The sequence below is a fragment of the Canis lupus genome, chromosome 1 (assembly GCF_011100685.1).
Source record: "Canis lupus familiaris isolate Mischka breed German Shepherd chromosome 1, alternate assembly UU_Cfam_GSD_1.0, whole genome shotgun sequence".
NCBI lineage: Eukaryota > Metazoa > Chordata > Mammalia > Carnivora > Canidae > Canis > Canis lupus.
Window position 1 is genome coordinate 110,023,834 of NC_049222.1, and position 12,565 is coordinate 110,036,398.

Genomic DNA, 12,565 nt, shown 5'->3' on the forward strand with positions numbered 1-12,565 from the left:
AAGAGTGAGTCCAGTACAATAAGAAGCAGAGCCTGCTTCTCCCTCTGCCTGTGTCTCTGCCTCTCTCTGTCTTTCATGAATAAATAAAATCTTAAAAAAAAAGATATTTTGAGAGAGACCACATTTGCATAACTTCTATTACAGAATTAAAAAAAATATTTTATTTATTTATTCATGAGAAACACACACAGAGAGAGGCAGAGACACAGGCAGAGGGAGAAGCAGGCTCCATGCAGGAAGCCTGAAGCCTAATGTGAGAATCGATCCCGGGACTCCAGGATCAGGCCTTGAGCCGAAGGCAGACGCTCAACTGCTGAGCCACCCAGGCGTCCCTTATTACAGAATGTTGTTGTAATTGTCCTACTTTATTATTACTTATTGCTGTTCATCTCTTACTGTGTCTAATTCATAAGTTAAACTTGATTACAGGTATGTATGGATAGGAAGAAACAGTATATCTGGGGTTCAGTACTATCTGTGTTTTCTGGCATCCGCTGGGGGCTGTCTTGGAATGTGTCTGCCACAGATGGAGGGTGGTGACTCTATTCTCTTCCACTTTTATTTTTTTTTTTTTAAAAAAATTTTATTTATTTATTTGAGACAGGGATAGAGAGAGAGAGAGAGAGAGAGAGAGAGGGGACATGAGCACAGGGAGAGGCAGAGGGAGAGGGAGAAGCAGACTCCCCACTAAGCTGGGAGACTGATGTGGGGCTCAATCTCAGGACCGGGAGATCATAACCTGGACTGAAGGCAGATGCCCAACCATCTGAGCCACCCAGGTGCCCCTCTCTTCCACTTTTATTTATTTTTAGATTTTAAAAATTTATTTATTCATGAGAGACACAGGGAGATAGGCAGAGACACAGGCAGAGGGAGAAGCAGGCTCCCCGTGGGGAGCCTGATGTGGACTGGATCCCATGCCCCCTGGATCATGATCTGAGCCAAAGGCAGACACTCAACCGTTGACCTACCCGGGTGCCCCGCCCTTCCACTTGTAAAGGTCAGAAATCCAAAATGGGCCTTCATGAGCTAAGATCAAGGCGTCGGGGCGGGAGGGAGGGGCTATATTCCTTCTGAGGGGCCTCTAGTGGAGAATCTGTCTCCTTGTCTTTTCCAGGTTCTAGAAGCCTCATGCTTTCCTCAGCCCGTGGCACCTTCCCACATCCTCAAAGCAGCAACAGTGGGCTCGAACCTTTTCCTGCTGCCCATCTGGTTCTCCCTCTTCCCATTAGGTCTTGGCAGCTGAGGGCCCTCGAGAGGGTACTGTGCATCCTTGGGTGGTCCGGGATGACCTCAGTACCAAGGTCAGTTGATTCAGCAGGCTTTCATTTTGTCTGCGACCTTAAGCCCTTCTCTGTGTCACCTAACAAATTCCTAAATTCTGGGGACTAGGACTCGGACATCTATAGGGCCGTTGTTCTGCGGGATTATTCTCGTGTGTGTGTGTGTGTGTGTGTGTGTGTGTGTGTATACTAAGCATCATCCCTGGCCCCCACCCACTAGATGACAGTAGCCCTGCCCTTGACCCCAACCGTGACAACCAGAAAGCTCTTACTGTCGAATTTGTCCTGGAATGATCACCCAGTTTGAGACCTACGGTTCTAGGCTCTAGGAACCCAGGGGTGAGTTAAGCAGACAAGTGCTGGTCTTGTGGATTTTACATTTTCACTGTCGAACCAGCACATTTATCACATCATCCTGGGGGACACAGTGTCCCCTGCTTCTCCATTCATGTCTCCTGGTTGGTTATACCTTTGGAACCTGCAGCCTGTGGTTTCTGTGTAAGCGCAGCCAAGGCCTGATGGAATTTGGGGCTCTGGTGACAGTGACAGTGACGGTGATGGTGACGGGGCTGGGCGGGAGAGCGCCACGGGAAGCCATCGGCACAGAGGTGGCTTTGAGAAGTGAGAACTCTGTGCTGCCTAATGAGTGACAGGTGTCAGCCCCCTGGCTCTTATCCCTCATGTCCGTGTTATCTCTCTGATTGCTTTGGCTCCTCTGTGGCCTGTGCCCTGGGACCAGGCCCTGATGCCACTTTACCCTTCCGCCCGATGACACTCCCCCCTACGCTTCTCTCTCTCATACCTGCCCCTCCCTGTCTGCACCCTGGTCCTCAGCCTGCTGTGTTCATTTCCTGTGGTTCCTGTGACAAATGTGGCAGCTTAAAACAACGCATAGGTATTATTACAGTTCGGGAGCATAGCAATCGGTCACGGGTCGCGGGGAGCTTATTTTAACTGCTGCCAGGGCCTTGTTGCTTCTGGAAGCCCCAGGGGAGAATGCACCTCTTAACCTGTTCCAGCTTCCAGAGGCACCTGCTTTCCTTCTTGGCCAGTGGTCTCTCCACCTGCAAAGCCAGCAAGGTGGCATCTTCCTCTCTGGCCTCTGCTTCCCTCATCACCCCCCACCCTGTACCCTTGTTTCCTTATCATATTGGTTCTCTAGGGCTACTGTAACCACCACGTACCACAAACCGGCTGGTTTGAGACAAAAGAAGTGCCTTGTCACATGGTTCTGGAGGTTAGAAGTTCAAAACCGGGGACGCCTGGATGGCTCAGTGGTTGAGCATCTGCCTTTGGCTCAGGGTGTGATCCTAGTCCAGGGATTGAGTCCCACATTGGGCTCCCTGCAAGGAGCCTGCTTCTCCCTCTGTCTCTCTGCCTCTCTCTCTGTGCCTCTTATAAACAAACAAACAAATAAATAAATATCTTTTAAAAAAAAGGAAGTTCAAAACTGAAGTGCCCACAGGGCTTTTCTTTGCTTCTTCAGCAGACTTTCCAGCTTCCAGCTTCCAGCTTCCAGGGGTGGCCTTGGGGTCTCTGGCTTGTGGCTGCTTAACTATGCTCTCTGCCTGCATCTTGGTGGAAATGGGCCCACCCACGCAGATAATCCCAAAAAATCTCTCCATATCCACTAGCCTTAATTTAAACATAGCTGCACATTCTTTTTCTTTTGCCATGGAGCATAACATTCATGAGTTCCAGGGATTAGGATGTGGGTATTTCTTGGGGCTCAGGATTCTGTGTATCACACAGCCTTCTCTCTGAATTCCAGGCTTGAGTTGCCAAAGGCCTCCTGGATGCCCCTCTCTGGATGTTCAATGAGTTGTTTCTAGTATAAGTATATCCCACATGTTACATGGGATATACTGATGCTGAAAATTCTTTTTCAAAATTCAAATTTAGCTTGTGTTTTATTTTTTATTATTTTTAAACTTATTTTGTTTTAAAGATTTTATTTATTTATGAGAGAGAGAGAGACAGAGACAGAGACACAGGCAGAGGGAGAAGCAGGCTCCATGCAGGGAGCCTGACATGGGATTAGATCCACCCTGGGCTGAAGGAGGCACTAAACTGCTGAGCCACCTGGGCTGCCCATTTGTGTTTTTTTTTTTTCCTGACAACACAACCATAGAATCAAAATTGTTATCAGGAGGGGCACCTGGGTGGCTCAGGGCATGATCCTGGAGTCCCGGGATCAAGTCCCCCATCAGGCTCCCTGTGTGGAGCCTGCTTCTCCCTCTGCCTGTGTCTCTGCCTCTTTCTCTGTGTGTCTCTCATGAAGAAATAAATAAAATCTCAAAAGAAAAATTGTTACCAGTAAAACTTCCCATCTTGTCACATGCCTTGTTGTTTGCCATCCCTTCCCACCAGATGGAGCCCTGGTCACATGGATGATCACCTTGTCCGCGAGATAGGCAACCTCTAACTTGGCCCCAAGAACCCCCCCCTCCTGATATTCACATGATTCTGGGATGCGTGTGGGCAGGACACCGGGACTGGCTTCTAACAAATACACGGTGAAAGGGGTGGGATGCTGCTTCAAGGATTAGGTTACAAAAAGACTGGTTCTGTCTCGCCCACCCTCTGTGTCTTACTTGCTCTGCGGAGACTGGCTGCCACGTTGGGAACTGCCGGATGGAGAGGTCCAGAGGCGAGGACTGATGCCTCCCACCAGCACCCAGCAGGCTCCTGAGGCCTGCCCACTGCCACTGGGGGAGTTTGGAAGCAGATCTTCCACCTTGAGATAAGAGGGCAGCCTTGTGAGGCACACAGAGCTATAGGTGCCCAGCTAGGCCGATTCCTGACCACTGGATAATGGAGAGATAATAAATGTTCACTTTTTAAGCCTCTAAGCTATGGGGTAATCCGTTATGCAACAGTAGATACCCAATACATTTGTTTAGTGCCCTCCTCCCCCCTCACTGGACTATGACATCTCTGAGGACAGGGATGGGTCAGGGCCCAGCCAGGGCATGCTTATGCTGGGTGTTCAAAATCTTCCATTCTGGGGGCATCTGGGAGGCTCAGCGGGGTGACCTGCCTTCGGCTCAGGTCATGATCTCAGGGTCCTGGTCCTGGGACTGAGTGCATCACACTCCCTTCTCAGTGGGGAGTCTGTTTCTCCCTCTGCTTGTGCTCTCTCTCTTCTCCCTCAAATAAATAAAATCTTAAGAAAAAATAAAGATGAGGACACTGAGGCGCCTGGCTGGCTCAGTCGGTGGAGCTGGTGACTCTTGAGCCCAGGGCTGTGAATTTGACCCACACATTGGGCATAGAGATTACTTAAAAGAAAAGAAAAAGAAAAAGAAATTTGAGGCTGTAGTAGCAAAGTGGGGGTTTGAACATAGGTTTGTGTGAGCCCAAGGGTAGGGCTCCTGACCACAAGGCCATGCTGCATCAAGGAGCCCCAGTGGATTTATCTGTAGATCTTTTGTAACTCATTAAAAAAAAAAAAAGAAGAAGAAGAAGAAGAAGAAGGAAGGCAAGGCCAGGTCCTGGATCCTTAAGTACCATTCAGAGAGTGACACCCTCTTCCCCAATGTCACTTGTCTTCAAGTAGCCCATAGAACTGCAAGGTCTTTGTTGCCAGGTCTTTGGTTTTTATCTCTGCCAGGTCTTTGTTGCCAGGTCTTTGGTTTTTATCTCTCCTACATAAACTCCTTTGGCACGAGGACAAATCAGGGTGAGTGGGAGAAACCTTGTTTTGTAGAAACTCTGCCTCTAAAGGAAGCAGCAATCAGAGGAGGGGCAGCTGCTACAGGGCCCAGAGGCCCCTCCTGCCCTCAGTCAGGTCTGTGCTGGCCCAAAGCCCATCTCTATTCCTAAATAGTGTAGTGGGAAAGAATTCTGAGGCTCTGGGCCAGGCAGTCCCCAATTCCCAATCCTGGTCCCAGTGCTTCCCAGTTGTGTGGGCCTCTCTGGACCTTGGTCTCTTCCTCTGTAAAAGCAGCACAGTAGTGGTTTCTCTTCCTAAGTAGTCATGATTTTGTGGGTGAGGAATTTGGAAAGGGTCCATCTCCGCTCTGTGCACCATGAGCTGAGGTGGCTGGGGCTTGGAGGATCCATTTTCCAGTTGGCTTCTTCACTCACAGGCTGGGAGCTTGGATTCTCTGGAGCCTTCCCACTGCACAGTGCTCTTACAGCTTTAAGAGACTAAGATGGGGCACCTGGGTGGCTCAGTAGTTGAGGTCGTGATCCCTGGGTCCCAGGATCGAGTCCTTCATTGGGGTCCCTGCAGGGAGCCTGCTACGCCCTCTGCCTATGTCTCTGCCTCTCTCCCTGTGTCTCTCATAAATAAAATCCTTAAAAAAAAAAGGAAGCTACTTTTCCTCTTAAAGCTAGATCCAGCACTGGTATAATGTCACTTGTGTCATACCCTGTTGGTCAAAGTAGGCAGGTGTCCTGGCTCAGTCTAAGAGCACCAGGAAGAAACCTGTTGCGTTGCTTTGCTATTACTGCCCCAACAGTCCGCGCCCCCGCCACACTGGGTTTCCACCGCAGAGTCCTGTTGTTCTCCCATCGACCACCAGATGGCGCGCTGGACCTAATAGTAATAATTGCCCTCAGCAGGCGCGCTGACTCCGCCGTGTGCTAAGTGCTTCTGTTCCTTGGTTGAGAGGAGACCTGCAATTTCTTTTTTTCTTTTTAAAAAGATTTTATTTATTCGTGAGAGACACACAGAGAGAGAGAGGCAGAGGGAGAAGCAGGCTCCATGCAGGGAGCCCAATGCGGGACTCGATTCCAGGACTCCAGGATCACACCCCGGGGAAAGGCAGGCGCTAAACTGCTGAGCACCCAGGGATCCCCGAGACCTGCAATTTCTTTGTTACAAAACAAATCTAGGGGCGCCTGGGTGGCTCAGTCTGTTAAGCGTCTGCCTTGGGTTCAAGTCATGATCCCAGATCCCTGGGATGAGCCCCGTGTCTGGACTCCCTGCTCAGGGGACAGTCTGCTTCTCCCTCGAGGTCCCTCTACCGCACCCCCTGCTCCTGCACTCTCTCTCTCTCTCTCTCTCTCTCTCTCTCTCTCTAAAGGTGGATAAAGAAAACCTTTTAAAAAACAACAACAACAAATCTAGAAGAGCCCTGGGCTTTTATTGCATCATGTTTGTGGAAGAGAAGTGATCCTTGCCTGATTTGACAGAGAAGACCTATGATTATTTATTCTTAAAAAAGAAAAGAGAGAAAAGAGAAAGAAAAAGAGTATTTGACCACATTATCACTATGGCAACGAATAATCAAGGAAGATAGCCCATCAGAAATGGAGGCTTCTTGGGGAGGTCATTTTTCTTCAAATATTGCAACAATTTCTAAGAGAGTCTTCCAACTCTTGCTCAAATTCTTCCCAAGGACAGGCTTAAAAGAACAGGGAGCAGAGGAGGTTGGTAATGGAGCCTCCTGGCTGCGCAGCAAACAAGATGGATGTTTTGGGGATGGTCTCAATCTGTCATTTTCTTGAAGCTGGTTCCTCTTTCTTTCTTTCTTCTTTCTTTCTTTCTTTCTTTCTTTCTTTCTTTCTTTCTTTCTTTCTTTCTCTTTCTTTTTTTTAAGATTTTATTTATTTATTCATAGAGACACAGAGAGAGAGAGAGAGAGAGAGAGAGAGAGGCAGAGGGAGAAGCAGGCTCTACACAGGGAGCCTGATGTGGGACTTGATCCTGGGTCTCCAGGATCAGGCCCTGGGCTGCAAGCGGCGCTAAACTGCTGAGCCACCTGGGCTGTCTTCTTCTTCTTCTTCTTCTTCTTCTTCTTCTTCTTCTTCTTCTTCTTCTTCTTCTTCTTCTTCTTCTTTTAAGATTTTATTTATTTACTTGACAAAGAGAGAGAGAGAGAGAGAGAGAGAGCACAAGCAGAGGGAGAGGGAGAAGCAGGCTCCCCACTGAGCAGAGAGCCCTACATGGGGCTCAATTCCAGGAGGCTGGAACCACGATGTGATCCAAAGGCAGATGCTCAACCAACTGAACCACTCAGGTCCCCATCGAAGCTGGTTCTCCCCCCGCTTCTCCCTCCCTAGATGGATTTTATGATGCAAAATAGTATCTATCCCTCCCACAGCAGCTGCAGGAGAGAAGGAATAGCTCCATCTCTCTCCCACTCCCCACCCCCCTCCCCCCACCTCCGTGTTTAAAAATTATTTTTGCAGTGGACATGAGTGCATCTCAGTCCCTGATAATGTTGATGGGACAATCACTTCCATCTCCTCTCCCATTTACTACCTCATACTAAAGAGGTGAAGAAAGCCGATCCTTTCTTTCCCAGACTCCCTTAGCCGCAGGTAGGCAGTGACCCAGTTCTGGCCACTGAGTGTGCTGGCCACTTTTGGGAAATACGTTTGCTACTGGATAAAAGGGGAGAAGCAAGACAGGAGAGGATTGTCACCATCCCCACGTGCCCACTTTTTGCCTGTTACATGAGAAGGTGGTGCTTGGGGCTTGGCAGCCATAATGTGACCATGAGGCAAGCAAAACAAAACAAAACAAAACAAAACAAAACAAAACAAAACAAAACAACCCCAGGAAGGCAAAGGGCAACAAGAGGAGGAATGAGAAGAATCTGGATTCTTGTAAACCCAAGAACCCAGGTTCTTTGACCTGCTAATTAAACCCAGAAGCCTTTCTCCTCCAAAATTTTAATCAAGAAACTAAGAAATATCCTTATCATTTATGCCTGCTGTCAGTTTGGTTTTCTGTAACTTGTAGCCGAAACATCCCTGGCTGATGTTTGATCCCATACTGCCTTCCAAATTGCACTAGAGCAGGGCTCCCAAACTCAAGCATCCACAGAGACCAGGCAGCTGGTGTGAGGAGGAAGAAGTGGGCAGGACAGAGACTCTGACAAGTGGAGGATGTGTGCCCCACGGAAGGGGGAGCCAGGACTCAGTTCCAGCAGAAATGCAGGTTGGTGTGGGGAACTTCTTGATGCAAATATTGTGAATTAAAAATTTAAGAACACGGTATGGCAAGGAAAGCTTGTCTGTGGGCCCAGCTGTGTGTGGCCCACGTACCTGCTGTGTGTGGCTCATCATCGGGGTTTCTGATGCATCCCGAGTAACCAGAAAACCTCAGGACTCTGCAAGGCTCCCTAGACCTGACTCAGTTTGAGGAGGAAACACCCATACTGGGGAGTCTTTTTCCCATCTCCAGCAATTGCAGGTGTCCTTGTGCCCTGGAGAGATCCCTCTGGTCACCATGCAGAGAATAATCTCATGAACAACAGCAGCTAAGGCTTCTGCAGGACTAAGTGCCAGCCTCTGCCCTCTGCCTGAGATTTTATTTATTCATGAGAGACACACAGAGAGAGGCAGAGACATAGGCAGAGGGAGAAGCAGGCTCCCTGTGGGACTCAATCCCAGGACCTTGAGATCACGACTAGAGCTAAAGGCAGATGCTCAACCACTGAGCCATCGGGGGCCCCCAAATGTTGATTCTAACACTAAGTTTTGGGGCAGTTTGGTGTGCAGCAATAGATAAACCAGACACGTATGGAATACTGTTTAGTGCTTACCCACAAAGCCATTCCCCATCCCTCTCCCTTCCTAACAGAACCTAGATTTTGTTCAAGTATAAGCCAGAGCTTCCTTGATCTTAATCAGCCCCACTCTGGTCAGAGGGTACCCATGTAACTCAGTATTGGCCAAAGAGATATAAAAAGAGGTCTGCTGACTAATTCTGGGAGAAGGTGTTGCCACCCTTAATGAGGAGAAATTCCCTGCTTTCTCCTTTCTTTCCCCTGCTTCCTGTCTTTGGACATGGTGTGTGGACATGATGGCTGGAGTGGCTGCAGCCATTTTGTGACAATGAGGAGAGACCAGGAAAATTGCAGACTCTGAAACTGACATTGCTGACCTGCTAGATCAACTCCAACAACTTCCATTGCTTGGCTTTCTTGCTATGTTTGAGCCACTATTAGCTGGAAATTCCCTGATTTTTCCCAGAAAATCTTCTTCATGGTGCGCTGGGCTTCCTTTTTGCCTGGTAATGATTCTCTGCTGTAATTTCACTACCTGTCTCACTGTTCCCTAGCTCTACATAGGGCAGAAACTAGATTTCTACATAGGCAGAAGGTGCTATTCAGAAAAGGGGGAATTTGCCCTTGAGCCCATTGCACACCTTTTTCCTCTTAGCTCTAAGCCAAATCCTTATGTGTGAGCACGGGCTGGGATGAAGAATGGAGAAAAATCAGCTAGCCCATTGCTCTCCCAGGAACTTCTGGGGGAGCAATTTCTCCCTCAATGCATAGGTGGCTTTAATTTTTACGAGTTAGGCAGAAAATGAGCCAGGAATGAAAGAGGTCTCTGTGGCAATTTGTTTTGTTTTTCAACTAGTCTCCATGCCCAGCCTGAGCCCAATGTGGGGCTTGAACTCACGACCCTGAGATCAAGACCTGAGCTGAGATCAAGAGTCGGATGCTTAACAGACTGAGCCACCCAGGGGTCCTTGTGTGGTGGTTTTATAATGTGTCCACCCACTCTTTGATGCTCTTCCTTTCTGGAGGTGGAGCTTAATTCTACTCTCCTCGAGTAGGTTTGGACATGGACGCTCACTTCTAACAGGTGGCAGAAGCTACAGGCGTGTGGCTTTGGAGATCAGGTCATATAAGGCCTTGCGGCCTCCTTGCTGTCCCTCTGCAACCGCTTGCTCTGGAGGAAGCTGGCTGCCATGTCATGAGGATGCTCGAGGATCCTGCAGAGAGGCCAATGTGGTGAGGCCCCGAGGCCTCCAGCCAACAGCCCCTGGGAATGTTCTATTGCAGAAGCTTGTCCTCCAGCCCCATACAAGCCTTCGGATGACAGCAGCCCCAGCCACATCCTGACTGCAACCTCAAGAGAGACCCCGAGCTAGAAGCGTCCAGCCAAGCTGCCTCCAAATTCCTGACCCTCAGAAACTGGGAGATAGTAACTATTTCCTGTTTTAAGCTGCTGGACTTGGGGACAATTTCCAACCCAGCAATAGGTGATCAATACCAACCCTATAGGGTGCCTCATCCTAGTTTCGGGGAATATCCTCTGTTACTTTTGTACATTGGGAGCAGAGTTGATTGTCCCTGGGGGATAGATGACCTGTCATCCTCATTCTGTTAGCTTGTTTTATTATTTTTCACTTTATCTCAAATCATGCCCAAAGAGTCCATACCTGTGCTTCATTTTTTAAAAATACATTTTTAAAGATTTTATTTGTACATGAGAGACACACACATAGAGAGGCAGAGACATAGGCAGAGGGAGAAGTAGGCTCCCTGCAGGGAGCCCGACGTGGGACTCCATCCCAGGTCCCCGGATCATGACATGAGCCAAAGGCAAGTGCTCAACCACTGAGCCACCCAGGTGCCCCAGGGAGGGAATTTTATACAGGATTGGTTGGACTTTTCTCTCACCAAATGTGATTTGTCAGGGCCCAGGATGTCATTGAGGAATGGGAAAGGAAGATTCTAGGTGGTCCATACAGGCATAGAGACCTTCCACTCTGTACCCACCCAGTCTCAGAACTCTCAATTAATTAGTTATGTCAGTGTGCACAACCAGGAGCTGCGGAAGACCCTTTCCATCTGGATCCCTTGGCTAGTGATTGTTGGAAAGGGGACTAGTTCTTTCACTAACTCTACTTCTTCTGGAGAAGAGGGCTGGAGGCAGAAGTGAACTAAACATATTTGGAACCTGGATGGCCAGGATCCCACCATCAGAGGACCGCTGGCTGAAATCCCCGCTAGAACACACCAAGGATCAGGGATCCAGGTGGATTCTCAGCCTTGATTGGAGCTTCTTAGGCTCCAAATTACAAACACACCCCTGTCCTGGGCCTGAAAAGCCAGAGTGGGGATAAGGCTTGTGCTGGGTGAAATGATGCTGGGGCTGTGAGCAGGTGGGGGTACAGTCACTGATGCAGGAGGAAGATGGGGTGCAAATCAGTGACAGGGTAGTCCCAGGTGTGCTGGCTGACTTCTGTTAGCACAGGTGGGGCGTGTTGCCTGACCTCAGACACTCCCCTGTCCCATCATCCAGAGCACAGAGACACCAGCTCAGAATGTTCAACTCACTCTCCTGAGGGTCCCAGTGACAGGTGCACAAGGAGAGGAGCCTACAATGGCAGGGGCTCTCCCTACCCCAGGCATCCACAGAGGCCACTCAGCCCAGGGCCAGCACCCCCAGGGACAAGGGGGTTTCCTCCCCCAGGCCCAGGCCTACCCTGGCTTACTCCATGGTGATCTCAGTAACTGTCCCATGGAGGTCCCTGTGGTCCTGAGGCAGGCACTTTCTAGAATGGCTGAAGCACTTCCTGAGTCTGCTTCTGCATCTAGGTGTCCCCAGGTGGGGCTCAGGCAGTCCAGTTGGGCTGTGAGGGCACCCCCAGGCCCCTGTGCCTCCCTTGAGACATGGAGGGAGGGCCCTCCTGGCACATGGGCCTGTCACCTCCTGGGGACAGGAACTAGCTGAAACACACACACACACACACACACACACACACACAGCCCCAGGACAAGAGGACATGAAGCAGTATCCAGTGGAGAGAGCTACTGAGGGGACAGGCTGAGAGGGACAGGAAGGGCTGATGTCCTGTCCACCACCCACACACTGACACCCACACCCAGACGCAGCCACACTTGGGACAGCAGGAGTGACCCCCCAGCTCTGAGCCAAGAGCGGGGGGAGGCGGAACTCGGGCCTGGGCTGCAGCCCCCACCCCAACCCCGGTGCCACCTCCTTCCTCTCCACACCAGTTCCTGGGCAGCTCCTACACTGGCTGGACCAGCCCAGTCCCGGGTGCCCCCTCAGGGTCCCCTCCCATGTTTAACTCACTCAGAGGGAAAACGGGGAACCTTTTGTCGCCTTAAGCTAAGGGCTCCCAGGCCAGTGCTGAGGGGCCAGTGAGGCCACAGGACAGGGGGGACAGCTGTGGGGGCGATGGGGTGGTGAGGTGGTGGCAAGGAGACCACAGCCTGTTGGACATTTGCTGCCCTGCGCCACCAAGGAGGGAAGCCAGAATCTGGATCTGATGTGCCTGAAAACGGTGCCAAATACTTCAGAGTTTTGGAAATCTCTGGGCGGCCTGAGTGACAGATCCTGGCCTTGGCCTTAGGAGCTGGGTCACTTGTCTCAGCTGCTCCTGGGGAGGCAGGGCTGGTGCTCCCGCCCTCTCTTCCTCCTCCTCCCCTGCCCCCCTTCCCCACCCCCCCCTCCCCTCTCCCAGAGGACCTGCCCTCCCCTAGGAGCTGCCCCTCTGCCCCTCAGATTCCTCTTCGGGAATCATCTCCTCCCCCAGGCACGGAGGATGGGCCTTCGGGCCTCAG